Source organism: Poecilia formosa, unplaced genomic scaffold, assembly GCF_000485575.1.
Source record: "Poecilia formosa unplaced genomic scaffold, Poecilia_formosa-5.1.2 Scaffold96, whole genome shotgun sequence".
In the NCBI taxonomy this organism is placed as follows: Eukaryota; Metazoa; Chordata; class Actinopteri; order Cyprinodontiformes; family Poeciliidae; genus Poecilia; species Poecilia formosa.
In genome coordinates this window covers 511,410-528,900 of record NW_006800035.1, presented here as the reverse complement: position 1 = coordinate 528,900, position 17,491 = coordinate 511,410, and the positions used below count along the sequence as shown (strand labels likewise).

The following is a 17,491-nucleotide window of genomic DNA, read 5'->3' as shown; positions in this document are numbered from 1 at the left end:
GTGTATTTTCTCCACCTGGGTTGCCTGGTGTTCGGAGTCCTCCAGGATGCCGGGCGGGCGCGGTCGACAGATGATCCTCTTGGGAAAGAGATGAACATATGAAATCACAAAAAGGCAGAAGAGAGTCTCCCCCAGCGGAGCCTGATTCTATAACTGGCTTATGCAACTGATCAGAGCCTCATCTGGCTTATGTAACAACATGAGGTTTGCCTGCTGCTCACAGCTGGGCTGGGGGGTTCCAGGCTTATTGGACTCCACAGCAAAGTGGGACAGTGTAGGGGGGGAGAGAAGAAAAATGTATAAATGTTGCAATAATTCCCAGTGCATCCTATAGTGCATGATAGTCCATGCACTATAGAGGAGACACGGACTTCAGGAGGAGACACGGTGGAGTCTTCAGGTACAGAACAGGTAAACACTGAGCTAAGCTCCCAGGAGGACGAAGTAGACAGCTGGCACGTCTACCACAGGTACACAAGCACATATATGGTGGAATAAAGAGTGGATAGACAGTGTTGGGAATCAAAATTGGCCTATGCAGTTACTAATAATTTATTGTTAATGTAATTATTATTAAAGTTTCTCTACTTGAATCTGGGCTCCAATTCTCTGGAATCATAAGTCAAACTTGTCAGTCCCTCGTGAAGGAATGAATTCAAAACCACCGGAGAGGAGAAATCACTTCAAACAGATCTGAGGATTACAGCGAATGGAAACTGGAAACCACTCACCTGCAATTTAAAGACAAACATATCAAGGAAAATCGCATTGTTATGTAAAGTGAATGATGAAGGATTGTTGTTATTATGCAATTCACTGATCGTTCCCTATTTGACCTGTTGTGTAGAAGTTTGGGGAAATGCCTGTAAATCATACAAATGATGTTCTTATTTTGCAAAAAAAAAAAAATAATAAATAAATAAAATAAGAGCTGTTGGAATTTTATACGGAAAACACTACAAAGCCCCAAGTTCTTCAACTTCAAAATAATGAAGTTACATGACTTATTATATTCTGCATGTTGTGTTTAATATATCTAGCTGTATAACTGAAATACAACATTCAGTTTGTTTAGTTCTGATTTTGGATTTTTATTTATTTATTTATTTATCCATCCATCCATCCATTTTCTGAACACCCTTGTCCCTCAGTGGGGTCGGGAGGGGTGCTGGTGCCCATCTCCAGCTAACGTTCCGGGCGAGAGGCGGGGTACATCCTGGACAGGTCGCCAGTCTGTCGCAGTTTATTTATTCATTTATTTATTTATTTATTTATTTAATCTCTGATCCTTTCAATTTATAAATGCTATCTCTTTTAATAAATAATTTTTGTAAACATGCAACGGTTAGGACTTTACCAAACCAGAAGTCCCTTAAAGTCCCAAAGAGGTCAGCCCCAAAGCCACTCAGTTGGGGGCTGGGGACTACCCCAACATCTGCCTGATGCCTCTCTGTGGGGTAGGAGGAAGTCCAGTCAATCTCCAGGAGTTGTGTTCATGAACCCATGCTCTGTGTAGAAGTGAATTCTAGTGGGGATACGAGGGGTGCTCATGGCCATCTCCAGCAGCCAATGGGCGAGAGACGGGGTACACCCTGGGCAGGTCGCTAGTCCATCGCAGTCCAACCATATCTGGAATGAATTAATCTCACACATCAGAACTTGGTCCTTATCCACCACAGAAGTAATGCTTGATGTTCCCAAAGCTAGGTTGTTCCCCTACGAAATGACACAGCAGGGCCAGACCCTGGTATTCAGCATACATGATGCCAAAACCCAACGTTCCTCACTGTAGGTGGTAGACCCACAGAGGGGGCTTCTTGTACCTTCCTGGCCAACAGTGGCTCAGGAGGTAGAGGTTTGTCATGTAAATGGTGAACTACCAGTTCAAACACTCGCTTTGTCCATCTCACTCACTTTGGTGTTGTGTCCTTGGGTAAAACACTTTATCCACTTTGCCTCTGTGGTCAGAGGGCCCTGTGGTGCAGATTGAGTGACAGCCCTATATTCCTGTCAGTCTGCTATTTAAGACTCTGTGCAAGTGGAGGGGTTAGCCCAGATGAGACCCAGGAGCCAAGGGTCTACAACCATGTGACTCCACTACCCAAGCAGGGGTCCAGGGCTGTCCCCTGTCTGTCTGATCCGAGGGAGGTTTGCCTCGTTATGTGGTCTGCCATGTCTTTATCATTACATGGTAGGGTGCCAAGATTCGTCTACAAGTTAAAATGCTGCCAAGGATGGCACACTTTTTTTACACAGGACCAGATTGGTTTGAATACTATATATTTTTTAAAGTCTTTGGACAGACCATCAGTTGCCAGAGGTGTCAAAGACATGCTGTAAGTTCAGGGGAGATCAGGCATTATGAAACAATTTGCTAGTACAAATTATAAATCTGCATATAGGCTCCAGCTCTTCTCCTTGGATTTTCAACTATGTATAAGTTGTTCCTTTTCTGATTTTGTTCATGTCTATGTCATATTTATTTGTTGACACTACTTGTATTTTGATTCTACGTTTTAGAATTTTATTTCTTTTAGATTCATAAAAAAAAAACTTTCTTAAAAAGTAAGGGATTTTTTAAAAGCGTTTTGCTCAGTATCTGCTGTTTTCAAAGTGCTTTTTAAATAAAGTTGGTATGATTGAAAAATGAAATCATTTGGAAAGTACACTTTGTATTTACTCAAGTTACCTTTGTCTGATTTTAAAATGTCCCATCATTACTGAATTAATTGGCAATAAAATAAAATAAATAAAAAACAACAACAACAACAAAAAGACAAAAAAGAATATAAGCACCGGAAAGTTTGATATTTAACAGTTTCTTTGGCAAAGTTGTTGCATCAACTTTCAAAGACGGTACCCCTGTCCTGGTGATACATTACCTGCAGTAGTAGTGAAGCAAGGAAGAATCAACAGTGTTTTACACTATAAAAAGTAAAATTACCGTAAAACACAAAGGTGTATTTTTTTATTTTTTTTATTTTTTGGCTTTGAAGACTTTGAATATTTAACAAAAGTAGACATTTACTTAGTTTTTAAGTTCTTAAACGTTAATAAGATTTGCCTTCGGGGTTTTACTTTGAAATTCCTTTGAACCACGTCCGGCCTTGTCCCAGTTCACATCGCGCGGCTTGACGGATCCTGAGAAGCCGTGGAAGCGCCGCAGAGAAGTGAACTTCAGCATCCAGCAGGTAAGCCACATTAGGCTGTACACTGAGGGGTCAGCCGGCCATGGCTTCAAACGCTCCATCTACTGCGTAGCCTACAGAACTGAAATATTATATACGCTATATTTTGACAACTGAACATGGTTTCCATCATCTTGTTTCAAACGGGGAGGGAAATAAAAGGCGGCTGAACAGTTGTTGCAGGAGGAGGCTGGCAGGAAAGGTTGGGGGATTCTCTGTTTCCTTTGCTTCTAACCGCGTTGTTTTAACCCAAACTGGACCGTTCACCCTCAAAAAACTGATTTCATTCATTGTCTGCTGAGGCTGAGGAGAAGGAGGCGGCGGCGAGCTGCGGCAAGTCGAGCACAGACAGGCCGGAAGTTGGAGCTGTTTGGCTTCAAAACAAACGCTTTGGTGTTTTTCATTTTAGTTTAGTTACATTGAGTGAATACGGCACGCGCAGCATTGAGTCTTGGCTTTACACATTCTTTTGCTTAAAAAGCTGCTGGGAAGGTGACGGAAACACGAACACGGTAGCAGGCTTTCTTCAGTCATGCAATCTTATTTTGAAAGCTAATTTTCTTTGGCTTGTAAATTCTTCTGACTTGATGGTGAAATGGCTCGGCGCAGTTCAGGCGGTGGTAATATGCTCATTTAATTTAGATCATAATTAAATACGCTGCTGGTCTGTTGAAAACGCGTATTTGAAGGATTTTGAAAACAATAAGAGTACCTGTAGTCATTAAAAAAAAAAAGAATTCTAAAAAATGAGGTTGTAGGACAGGTGTGTCATCGGTCACGGCTGCGGTTATTGGCCGCTGGTAGTCCGCCTTACGCGGCGTTGCTGTTGGCGACAGGAGCTCTCTGCGCATCGTCTGGAGCAAACAAGCCTCCATTCAAGAAAAAAAAAAATCTGCAAAGTTCCTATTTAATAAAACGGCTCCAAGTGCGCATGCCCGAGGAGAGCATGCTCGGAGATGCTTTCATACCCTATTTTTATACATTTGTTTTTCTCTTTAATATCGCTGGTGTGTTTGGAGGTGACATCCCTAACGGTTCGCAGACTAACATGTCTGAGATTTGCTGGAGAAAAATAAAATCGAACCCAGCGCTTTCATTGTGCCTTCCTACTGCTGCTGCCCCGGTTCAGCACATCAGGCTTACAAGGAATCCAGCATGACATCATGCATGAGAAACAGTCCCGCTCTGGGATCAAATCGCCGATAATATTACATAATCACTGCTCAGCTTAAAATGCTGCACTGATTTGGATATTAGTGCGAGGAGCAAATGGATAAGCCTTCACTGGGTCTGATTATTTTGGCAACATTATATGGGATTCCATTAGTGCCAGGAATATGTCTATTTAAGATGTTTATGTAGCAGCCTTATGTAATGCATCATGTTTATGTGCATTTGAACGACTGACAACCATGTATAAGTAAGTTGCATATGATATGTTAAGTGACATGTTGTGCATACCTTTCATATCTGTACAACTGAATTTTTTTGTTGTTAAAAACAAGTCTGATTAATTCAAAATGCCAAACACCATGGGATATTTATTTATGTAACAATGGTGTATAAGAAATATTCCAGGCAATATGGCGAACACTGGGAAGAAAATATTGCCTTTACCTTCCAGAAAAACTAGTTGTCACAAACTCTATTGAGGTACTTAATATAATTACAAAAACAAATTTGATTATTTTTATTCAACTAAGAATATTGGAAAAGAAAAAAAAAGTTTCATAAATATGTATTTGGTCTGGGACTTTTAATGTCTTAAGTTTCATTAATTAGAGAAATCTTAACGGAATTAATCGTTTCTTTTTTGTTTTTTTACATACAAACGTCCTGAACCAGAATCTCTGTTGCAAGTTTCTGGTGCACCCGTAAATCAAATGGACAGGACCGCAAACAAAGCGATGAATGACAAAGCTGTTTCTCTTAGCCTGCTGGGGTCTAATTTTTTTTCTTAAAAAACAATGCTAAAAGGAGTTAGCCTATCAGCAAATCTCTTCAAACCAAAAATGGCATCTCAGTGCTAAACATGTAGCAGCAGCACAGATTGCTAAACATGTAGCAGCAGCACAGATTGCTAAACATGTAGCAGCAGCACAGATGTCCCCATCACTGTCGGCTTCCATAGTTCACATTTCTAAAGTTGGATTTTTTCAAGGGAGGTACATGACTGATCAGGGTTCCTGAAACACTTGAAAACTGAGTGGCTATGAAAGTATTATTGCACCTGTCTACATTTGCATATCTCTTTTTTTACATATGCACTTAGGCTCTACACACATCTTACATAAACACTTAGATATATTTTTGGCACTAATGAAATCCTATAACCTTGAAGGCATTTTTTGTATTCTAGGGGATATAAAATGTAGTGGTACAAGGGTGGTGCAAGAAAATAATTTAGTGGACAGGTAAATCCTTGTGCTGCTGGATTAGAGGGCAGCTGAGGACACCTGGGTTCTAAAACTGATGGAGAGAAAAAAGAACATTTTTAATCATAAGCAGATATAGTGGAAGTAGGGAGGGGAGGAGGGGAAACCCCGCAGTAAGAGGTCAGTGATGTCAGTGTCAGTCTTAAAGTGGTACACACTACAGATGGTCCAGATGTAAACACAGAGGAGCCATGCATGCACCGCTCAAACTCACAGGTGATAATTGAAATAAAACGTCTTTTTTATCCCATTAAAATATTTGTGACTGTTTTATCATGTACAAATATATTTTAAGTTATTATTATTGGAATTAGTAGTAGTATTAATGTACGTTTGTGCGCACATGTTTTTGTAATTTGAAATCTTAAAAATAAGGGGAAAACTCTGCCACATGGGTCAGTGTTGATAATTATTGATTAGAATTTTGCTCGGCAGACGTCCGCTTTGTGGCCTACATGGGGACATTCTAGGATTGAAGAACGTCCCACCATGTTGGGGACAACATGAAACCACTACTGCACCTGTTACACAACAAGTTGTTGCTAGGTAACCAATGAGCGAGTGAGTCGATGTCACCAACTTAGCTTAGTTGGCCATGAGAGGTTGAGCAGCTAAGTAAGCCAGGTCACTGGTCGATAATTTCACTTGCTAACATTCAGTGAAATGATCAAACTTCTACCAGACACATTTTCTATTGATATTGATCAGGTGTCGGTCATGATAGCTATTGTTATTGTTTTATCGCCTAGCCCAATAAGCGCGTATCCTCTGCTGTTCCCGATTCATCAGTGTTAAGAGTTCCTCTCATCAAGCTTGATGTTTTAGTGAAGTATAATGACCGTATTGTTACGCTCAATCAGATGACTCTCGCTTCATGTCAGAGTGTTTCTTGATATAGGACATGAGTCAGGACTGAAAAACCCTCAGTCTGAGCACCGGTCTCACCCAGCTTCACACACACACGCAGTGGTGGGATGGTAAACATTTCTGCTGCCTGCAGAGACTCTGAGTGTGTCTTGAAACCTGCTGAATTATGAAATGCTACAGTCTGAGTTTTTCCAATGGCTCTGTCAAAGGTCCCTCTGTTGAGCTGAGCGCAGCAGAGCTGGAGAGGACAACATTGATATTCAGGGGCGGCGGTCTTATGGAGTAACCATCGGGAGTCTCGTCCAGGCCTGGCACGATAACAAATTTTGCTGGGCGATAAATTGTCCCAAAAATGATTGCAATAAACCATATTGTTGGTATTCTGAGACCATTTTCAACTAATAAAATAATAGAAGTATGTTTGCTAAAGACAAAAAATGATAATATTATTTTTGAAGAACATTTAACACTGGAACTGGAAAACATTTCAAACATGCAATACGAACAAAACAATGGGAAACCGATGTTTGTCCTTTTTTTATATATATCACTATCGGTCCGATAAACAAAACTGGGCCAATATTAACAATCGATATTTATTTCCATAATGTTGCCGTTTTTTTCTGGAGGCCATTATTTGCTGTTTGTTTGGTCATGTGACAGTGATAGTGAAGCAGCAAAGGATTGTGGGGAGTTTGAAGCAGAGTGGTGAAGTCATTTATTTCAGCAAATTGAAAAGGTTGTAAGATATATACATAATATTGGTATATATCAGTTATTGGCCATCACATCAATAATTTATAATAACAATGTTGAGCCAAATTTTTATGCTGGTGCATCACTAGTAAATGTAATTTCTTGTTTTTTTTATTTTTAATAGATGAGCAAAACACTCAAAACAACAATTTCTACATTGTCACAATATAGTATTTGTGTTGAATTTTGATTATTGAGATGAGTTTATTTTAATTTGGAAAAAAAGTTGAAACTTAAAAAAGTAAATGCTGTGAATATTTTCTGGATCTCCTGTACATGTGGATAAACACTAGTGTACTTTTCAAGTGATTATTGTGCAGAATATGATTTCATATTGCCATACTCCAAGCTGCCCTGTGTGCTTTTAAAAGCGTTACCTTCACCAGATCAATGCGTGACGCTCCTTTAGTTTCTGCTTCCTGACTGGAAAATCTTTATTTCCAAGAGCAGAAGTCACAGGTTGGGAGTGACATCATGATGTTGCTTCTGTTCCATACAGCTGGAGAAGAGTCCGCTTTCTCTGGCATTTCACTAAAATGACTTTAAACCAAAGGAAATATTGTAGCAGGTTTGGAACTGCACCGTTTTAAAACCCCGGTGTACTCTGATGCCTCGGCTGCAGGTGAACACATCAAATCTACATCCAGGAACAATGAAAAAGACGCTCGGTGCTGCGGCAGAGACTGCTGAGCTAGCGTTTGGCTTATGAGAGAGGAATAAATCTGCTTGTGATATACTCTGGGGTTAAACAAATCCCTTGTCGTGGATCACACATTTATCATTTGTGTGTGTGTGTGTGTGTGTGTATAGCTGGAGGGTGGGGGTGACCCCGGTCTTCCCCCGGCTGCTGACACACCAGCTCACCAGTGTGCAAACAGATTCCCTCCTCGCCGGCAGCCAGCCCTACACAACAAACCCACTTCCTCCATTGTTAGCGAAAGGACACACTCTCTTTTACGTCCGAGTGTGTTGGCTGCACATTTCTTCGCCGGTGATTTTTGGAAGCTCAGTGGAAAGAAAGTTTGCACCTGTGCACTGTGTGCCCTCTGATGCTGTGTCTCCAGGGACGGCGTGTGTGTGGAGGGAGGCATGGGAGTGAGAGCATGTGTCGCTCCCCTGACTGAGCAGCAGTCCTCTGCTAGGAGGAGGAGGAGGAAGAGGATGCCATCAGTGACCCTGGAGGCGAGCGTATGGACTCAGCTTGGGTTGCTCCGCGAGGTGGAAGGGCCTCTGCTTTGCAGGGCCCCTGCAGAGAGAGCAGCCTGTCAGGCAGAAGGTCCATCAGCTGCAGCGCTCATTCACAAATCACCTCGTGAACTCACGAAGAGAAGCCACGACACGAAGCCGCATTCATGCCTGGAGTCAGCCGGCCGCTCTGCAAACATCACAGCTTTCATTTAGGAACGCAGCTAGCGATTATTTTACTAATCAATTATTCTGACAATCAAAACATTATTCTGATGATTAATCAATCTAATCAAATTTTAAAAAATGGGATATCATGCTGATTGTTTTTTTTTATTTATTTAGCCACTTAGGTCTTTTCATACAATCTTAGAAATGCATTAAAATATACAAATAATATTTTTTTAAAAATTAGAAAATCATAATTTTATTGCCTTAAATGCGGTAAACGCTTGATCATTTGTAACAAAGGTGGCATCTGCAGCTAAAAAAACATTTCTAACAGCAACATATGAGAAGCTCCGGCCTTTCTGTTGGATCAATACAGTGAAGGACTGATCTGCTGATTATTTTATGGATTAACTGATTAATAATCAGATAACAAAATCTGTTTAATATGATTTTTTTAAAACAGATTTTCAACCAGGTAATGCTAATAATATGCCACATGAGGAGCTCTTGGTAGAACATATTTAGAGACAAAAAGTCTTTTTTTATTTCTTTATATTTTGTCTAGTTTTGGTTTAATTACCTCTTTCAGCAAATGGCCTTTTCTGAGTCTGTATGCTTCAGTTAACGATTAACTGATTACTAAATTAGTTGGCAATTTAAAAAAAAAATTGATTTGTCATGATTAATCCCAGTCATTGTTTACTGTCCTCTGGGCCAGTTTCACACACATCCTTTCACACAGTAACATTTGAACTGCTACAGATTCCCAAGTGCGTTGGATTTTATGAACTCTAATAAAAAAGCAAAAGTTTGGAAAAGAAGGTGTTGGACTGGTCCAGAGGAAGTCCAGACCACATGGGGGTTTTAGAAAGACGTGCAGCATTGGATTTCTGCAAAAAACCCCATTGTTTGATCCAGGCGAGTCGAGCCAGATAAAAACTGACTTTGGACTCCCCGGCTTCACAGGCAGGCAGAACAGGACAGAACTGGAGCTGCTTTTTTTGTTGCTATCATCTTGGGTTTGTTGGGTGTCATCTCCATGTTTACCCCGCCGTCCTTAAAGCTTGGGACGATTCCAGAGCACAGGAAGCAGACTGCAGGATTTAGTGTTATGTAACAGCAGTTGTGGGTTTGTGTGGACCGGCCCCTCTGTGGGTCTGTGGTCAGTGATCTCTGTGTGATAGAGACTGCGGCGCTGGTAGCCTGATTTCCCACGGAGCTGCTGCTGACTCAGCTGCAGCAGCTCCTACAGGTGAACCACAGTATCTCTGCCAGCCTCATCCCAATTACTGCTCTGCATCATAAGTGGATGTCAAAACATTCGCTCTGTGTAGAGTTGCAGCAGTGATATGTGTTTGTGTGTGTGGATGTATGGATTCCTGAATAACCAGGCTTCTCTGGCAGGCTGCTGCGTCGCTGTCTGTTGATTCTCTGTTGGTGAAATAGGAGAACATATGGCTCTCTCTCTCTCTCTCTCTCTCTCTCTCTATCTTTCTCTCTCTATCTATCTATCTCTATCTTTCGCTCTCTCCCTGTTTGCATTACATCACCTTGAAATTTAAGTAAGCTGGTTTGCCTTTTCAGGCAAGTTCAAGAAATACAAAAAACTTTTGTTTATGTGAGTTTGTTTAGATAGAAAAAAAAGTAGTAATAGATTTCTGGCCAAAAACAGAAAAAAAATTCTGAAGTCTTGAGATTGTCAGAAATTTTCTTGAAAAATTGTGGAAATATCTCGAGATTTAAAAAACAAAAATAAATACTTTTGGGATTTTTCTTTTGAAAATTTTCATGTTTTTTTTTTTTTCAAGAATATTTCTGAGATTTCTTTGGTGGAAATTTACTCCTCCTAACCCTAACGCTCCTTTGTTGTAAATGTATTTGTACAGGGTATAAACGCGGCGTGTATTCTCTAAGTAAATCTGCTTCTTAATGAAGTGGGGGCAAAGAAAGGTCAACTTTTTCTTTCTTTTGAAAAAAATACCAGCAGCTTGTGATACATTTTTTTTGTAATCTGCAATCTGCTTAAGCCAAGCACCCAGCACAGCTAGATGCATGAGGCCCAACTGTATTAGTATTGATCTATATGAGTTATATCACATCATGCAGACCTACTGCCGGCTGTGAGCAGCCCGGCTTTGCATGTGGTTTTTATCAGCTATTCACTAGTTTTCCATTAGCTCTCTAATTTAGCCTCTCTGTCTGTCTTTTAATGCAGGAGCAGTTTTTCTCACTGGCTGTGGGAACAACGTATTTATTATCTGCAAGGTTTAGTAGACAAGAATTTGTCATTTTATGATTTATTCCTTTGACCTGAAAACAATGCAAACAGGACACTTTCAAACATACAGAACTTTTCAGGATTTTGAAACCAGATTGAAGACTTGAAACCAGGAAGGTCAAGGTCAGATTTCAAAAATCAAATCAGAGGTCTTCAAAGTTTCTGAGAAAACACAACTCCTGGTTTCTGTTGTTGGCCTACAGGCATGAGGTCACACAATTTGATGAACTAGGACAGTGGGCCTTAAACAGAATTTTTCACATAATAAATGTTTCAAACTGTTCTTTGTTTAATTTGCACTTAGTCCAGTAGGATACGCCCATATTATAAGTCCAAGAGTTATTGATGTTCCACTGCACTTGAGATATGCCAGACCAAATGCCAAAAACGATGTGAAATAGCCGTACAGTAGAACGTTTACAACGATTAGAAATAACTTCAGAAAATTTGTGTCAAGAGCCGGCATTAAAGGACTGAACAGGATTCATCACTTCCTCTGTTGCCATTGCCAAATTGCAGGCAAACTACAATTTTAAGAAAGAGCCAAAAATCAACATCACCCTTAACAACTTCTGCTCATGTTCGCAGATTGGCCTGCTAGAAATTCTACAGGAGAAATCCAGCTCAATGGGAGAAATCCCATATAGATCACTGAAGGGAGATGAAAACTGAAGTCTACGAAGGCAACAGCTAGGCTAATGTTGTACAGAGCTCAAGGACAAATTAAAAGTATGACATTTTTTAATGGAGAAATCGGTAAAAAACCCAGGTGACAGATGAAATTTGTAAAGATTCTGAGATTATTACAACTTGCTAACAGTTGCTAACATTCCAACTTCAGCTAACTGAAGTTGGGATGTGATTCAGAGCTCCTGGATTGTTGTAAACTGAAATGATTTCTTTTTTTAGTTTATTTAGAATCATCTGGGTTTGATCCTCTAAGAAGGCCAACATACCTGGAATGATCAAATCTTATCTGTGTAGTTCTACACTGAACAAAGTTCCTTTAAAACACAAAAGTGGCATTTTTAGTGTTTCTTTGCATCAAATTAGAAAAACACAAAAGCTTCTCTACAGAGTGGTCACGTCTGGTCTGAAATGTTCCACATTGATTATATGTTCTTTACAACATAATTGATGCTTTGTCGAACATTTTCACTGTTTGTGAAAAGGTTTGTTTTGTTAAATATGGTGCTGAAATCTCATTTTCTTGTGAACCTAGCTTTGTGTGTCAGTTAGCTGGATGCTAAAGGCTGATTGTTACACTAAAAAATCAAACAGTAACAATAAAAAGAAGATTTTAGGGAAACAAGGAAACAGTGAAATGATGTTTTACTGTAGAGCCTCAACTTCATGGCATGGCCCTTTTCTACCAGCGTCTCCCTCTCTCAAACTATGCACAATAAATCGATACAAGACTGTGTACAGGAGGAAGGCTGCTCGAATTACACTGTTGCCAACAGAGTGTTCTCTCTAGCAACTTTTTTCTTTTTTTTTTTTACCCCAACAAAGCACTAAGCAAACTGACAAGCAACTTTTTTTTAACAAGCCACATCCACTGTTTGCTGCAATTCAGTGGGGGCTAATTAGCATGATGGGACAGCTGATTGAAGAACGGTATGTTCAGTGAAGAACTGATTGATGACTTCAGTCTGACAGAGACGTCTGTTCCTTTAAACTTTATTGGTGGCCGTAAGTTTGCTGCTAAAGTGTCCATAATTCATTTTGTCGCATTACTTCTTCAAACTGCAATGTAGTTTATTGAGATTTTATGTGTCAATGAACATAATGTAGGGCATAATTGTGAAGTGGAATGAAATTTATGTACAGCTTGCAAAGTTTTCCTCAAAGAAACTTAATAGCATTTCTAGCAGCTCTGTAAATGTCTTCAGGGTTTGTTAAATCTAATTTTGTGTGTGCTTTCCATCATGTTACAATGTTATTTATGCATCAAAATCATACTTGTAGTGATGTCTTGATTCTTTCACGCATGTTTCAGAAATCTCTTATTCTCTATGGAAACCATTCAGAACTCCTGGGTGGTCCTAGCCCTGCCTTTCAGACGCAGCTCCTCCTCAGAGCTAGAATAATGGATCGATGCATTCCTAATTACAGTCACTTTTAACCCAGAAGAAAGTTGACATAATCCATAGATCTTTTAATAATTAAAGCATGCAGTGTGTCTGGTCAGAACAGTATCCACACTCACATTGACTGCAGCACTTTTTCAAAATCTGTGACTGATCAACAATTGCCTAAGTTTATATTCTAGGACTTAAATGCTGAAAAATACCCAAACTTTCTTTTAAATCCCTCAAACAGACATTAATGACATTAATGTTAAGATATTTTCTGACCTACTGATTCTTAGTTCTCAGAAAAATGGTCTGTGGAGTGAGAGGAAGCCAAGGGTTCAGCATCACAGATTGTCTTCATGGAGGTAATTGCAGGGTTTCCCTGGTAATCCCGGGGGGCCACCAGGCTTTACCTTCCCGCCCACCAGGCTAAGCTTTGTTTGCTGATTTCATGTTTTCCTTTTCTTTTCTTTTTTTTCTTTTTAATTTGCCTTTTTTTTAAATTTTATAGTTTGTGTTCAGGTATTGTAAATAATGTCTTAACACCTAGTGATATTTTCAAACTTTTAGCCATTTTTTAAAACTAAGTAAACCCGGTGTCCAGCGCCCCCATCACCAGGCCTCGCAGGTTTTCTGGGGGAAACCCTGAACTGTATGCTCAGTTTTAGTCAGAGGTTAAACAGAAACCCACTCTCTCAAAAAGCACAAATACTGACATAGATAGTCTGAATTAGACATGGAGTCAAACATAGCAATCTGCTGGTCATTTTTTCTATAATAAGGATGTTTTCTTTTTTCTAACCGTGAACAAAGCCCTCATTCTTTATCCTTCTTTATAGTTTACCCCAACTGTAAATAGTTTCACACTTCTTTACATGAACATGTTACTGATTCTACGTGAATATTAAGATAACGTAATTATCTGTAACACACAGGAGGTCAATAGCCCAGTGAGCTGGTACAGCACATGGCCAGCTCTGCTGCTCTGTAATTTAAGACCACAAAGTATTGACAGTTTTATCTGCGTGTTGCCGTCCAAAGAACTGCAGCAACAGTATCTGGCCCAGGATTCAGCAGCTGAGGAGCTGCATTAAAGTTACAGCTGTGGTGGAGCACAGAATGATTTAAACTGTTAACTGTGCATGTGAGCTGCTTCCTTTAGTAAATAAGAAAACGTCAAAACCAATAAATCACAAATTTAAAAAGCATCAGAGAAAATAATGGAAACTTTACAACTTTGCAGTATGTAACTTTTAAAAAATATATGTATATATATATTACATATTTTTTTAATGCTATCACATGCTAACCAGCATCAGCATTGATGGCAGGCTCTGCTAGCTGCAGCGTAGCAGAGAGCAAGGAGAGGGGGGGTAGGGTGTGAGCAGCATCACATGATATTGTGATTGACATTACTGAGACTCTGGACTTGTTGAGGATGGAGGATTTGGGAAGAGGAGGAATCGAAGAAATGTTCTGTGAGGTTCCAAACTGCAGTTCGCACTAATTGACAACACTTTTAAAACGGTGAATGCTCTAAAAAATGTTTGTAATGTAATTTAATTGAGTTATGTTGTGATTGTTTTATGCAAAATTTATTTCAACACTTTTAAAGACTGAGTAAAAACAAAGCCATAAAAGTCTCTTTTGTAAAGTGAGTTTCATTGAAAGTGATTAATCACAATTGATGTTTTAACAGCTTTGCTATTAATTAAGTTAATTTTAATTAATCAATTAACATATAACATTACCCAATCTTTAAATGTTTCACAGTTCTTTGTATTGTTTTGTGCTGTAATGCAGAAGGGAAGCTGAATAAACACCAAACGTCACATTAAAATCATGGATCGTTTTGACAACACCTGCTACGTTTTGGATTCATATTTCTCACTTAATTAGTGCCAAAATCAGTCACTCATGGGTGCATTCACTAGCAAGTGTAAATAGCTAGCGGAAGACAACATGGCTTCTATGAAGGGCCACCTTATAGAAGTACAAACATAGAATTGAGTTAGAGAATCTAAACCATAGCTGCGTTCTGTTAAACATCTGTCAACACAGAACACATTTGCAAAGGTTTCTGTAGTCTAGGCAACTATTTATCTCTGAGGACTGTTTAAATGGAGGCAGCGCAGCCTGCTCTGCTTTGGTCACGCTGCTGTTTTCTGTGGCCATCAAGGCAGGTTAGGGTTGAGACGCGCATCTGTTCTGTTATGGCTTGTGGCTGTGCCATGAAGGGTGGGGGTCTTTGGTCAATCTGTGGCTTGGTGTCTGCAGAAAGGCAACAGGACCTTGTGGTTGTGGTTCTACTGCTCGATTTATTGGTTGGGTACACCTTCGCACACACAAACTGTAGTAAAAGGCACACTCCTGCTTTGTAGATCCAGACAGTTTTATTTATTGCTGGGAAGTCTTGACCAGAAAAAGACTTTCTTCATCCTTGGTTTTTATGTTGAGCTCAATCTAAACAGTTTGAACAACAACATTTCACTTCAGACATGCCATGGGTGATTCTAAATAGTGAGTACTAATGCATTTCAGAGTTTATAAAGCAGCTCAGACCAACCTGGACTGGAGCAAACAGTGTCAGAGGAACAGTTTGTTGTTAGTGGCGTTTAATGGCCTTTTAAACGGATAGAATTGTTTTTTGTTGTTTTTTAGCATAATTAAGTAACTATGTTTACTTGAGTTGTTGTACAAATGCTGTCTATTTTTAACATGTTCATTTTGATTAAGTAACTCCACAGATTTTAATGGGTTAAATATTTTTATTTGAATTTCTTTTTTACTATGCAAAGCCCCAATCTGGAACTTTTGTATTGTGTTTCTGGAACGCCTATAAATCTGACGCACAAGCGACATCTGCTAACAACAACGATAGACAAAGCCGCTCCTCTCAGCCAAAAAGAAATTAATTTTCGCTTCAAAAATTGATCTGATTGGACGTTGGCAAAGACTATTATTGTGGTCAAGTTGTGCTAAAAGGAGTTAGCTTATGAGCAAAGCTACAGCCTAAAAGCTGCTCAATGCTAAACATGTTGCAGCAGCATGCTAACGCTAATGTCAGTGCTCACAATCCACATTTCTGAAGCATTTTTTTCCCATGAATAAGGTTCTTGAAACCCTTAAAATTTAAATGGGTATGATAGCGCTTAGCACCAATCTGAAGGTTGAATAACATAAATAACAGATTAGAAACAATAAATATTGTACTTGTTTAGCTTGTATATCTGTTGACTCAATTTATCAGCAAAAGGCTTTTTAATTAAAAATATTCCTTATTTTGTCTATGTGGCTTTCAATTAAAATCCTCTTGAGATTAATTCATTACAAACCATGCAATTAACTCGGTTAAAAATTTCAATGAAGTCCCACAACCAGTATGTGTCAAACATAACTTAAAAGAAATTTGACTTTGCAGTTTGATGCCTTGAAATTGGCCTCTGTCATTTTAAGAAACTCCTACTCTTTCCAACACTCATGCTTCAGTATGTCATCACTGCAGTACTCCTCCATTATGCCGTTCACAGCCGTTCTTGAGAGTATAGTTTGTATGATAAGCTGAGCACTCACAGTTCCACCTGGTGTTTGCTAACTGTTGCTGCCGCTAGTCTGGAGGAGCTGCGTGGTGGAGGCGTGGGGTGCTTTCTGAGACGGAAGCTTGGTTAGAGTCCGCAGCTCTGAGGAGGAGACTTGTGGAAGTAGGCGGCCTGTTTGTGGTTCAGGATTTGTGGATTAACCTGTTGGCAGATTTTTTTCATGAAACAACTCCAAATTAAAAATGTGTGGAATTGTTTCTACTACATATGTAAAATATCGGAAACAAAATGCAGCTTGGGAAGCTGAAATACCTCAGGGCAATGCTATTGGTTGGCATGTGCTTGCTTTCCCCATGGATGTGTGTGTTCTCTCCAGGTATTCCAGCTTCCTCCCACAGTCCAAAAACATGACTGTTGCCTTATTCAGTCTCACTAAATTGTGCTTTGTTTTGAGTATGTGGACATATGTCCAGGATGGACCTGTCTCTTCCACGTTGGCCACCATCCTACAAAGCTAAGAAAAAAAAGTGTTGTAGAAATGTGTGATGTAGCAGGATGTTCACACTGTGATACTCCAAGCAGATAAGCCTCAGCTCCACAGTCTGAACATCATCCATGGAAAAGTCTAACACTGTCAGCTCTGTTGCATCCAAGAAGGCAGACATGTAGATTCAAAACCAATATTGGTTTTTGTGTCATACACAAATAATATAAGAATAAACAAACCAAAATGTTGAAGGTCGCAATCACTTATTTTCAGCAGATCCTAACCTCAGTAAACATTTGTCAAAAACGGCGTGGCAAGTGTTTAGTATATCTTGTCGTAAACTTAAAATAACCAAAATGTCTTTTTGCAGCGGGACTTAAATCCTGAGGATTTAAGCTAATGTTCCATTTCCTGCAAACAGCCAGGATCATTCAAGGCGTTCACTGAACTCTGCTAGCCTCAACTGCCTGCAATGCTTCATGGGAACCACAAGGCGGTGGAAATACTCTT

General features: G+C 39.6%; 1 protein-coding gene across 1 annotated transcript in view; it reads left to right on the top strand.

The window, feature by feature from the left end:
- The first annotated feature begins 3,096 nt into the window (after nt 1-3,096).
- The window catches only part of hivep3a (HIVEP zinc finger 3a), a 34,449-nt gene continuing 20,054 nt past the window's right edge, over nt 3,097-17,491 (top strand). Inside the window, exon 1 of the mRNA XM_007558468.2 lies at nt 3,097-3,191. The gene's annotated coding sequence lies outside the window, so the exon portion shown is untranslated. The remainder of the gene's footprint in view (nt 3,192-17,491) is intronic.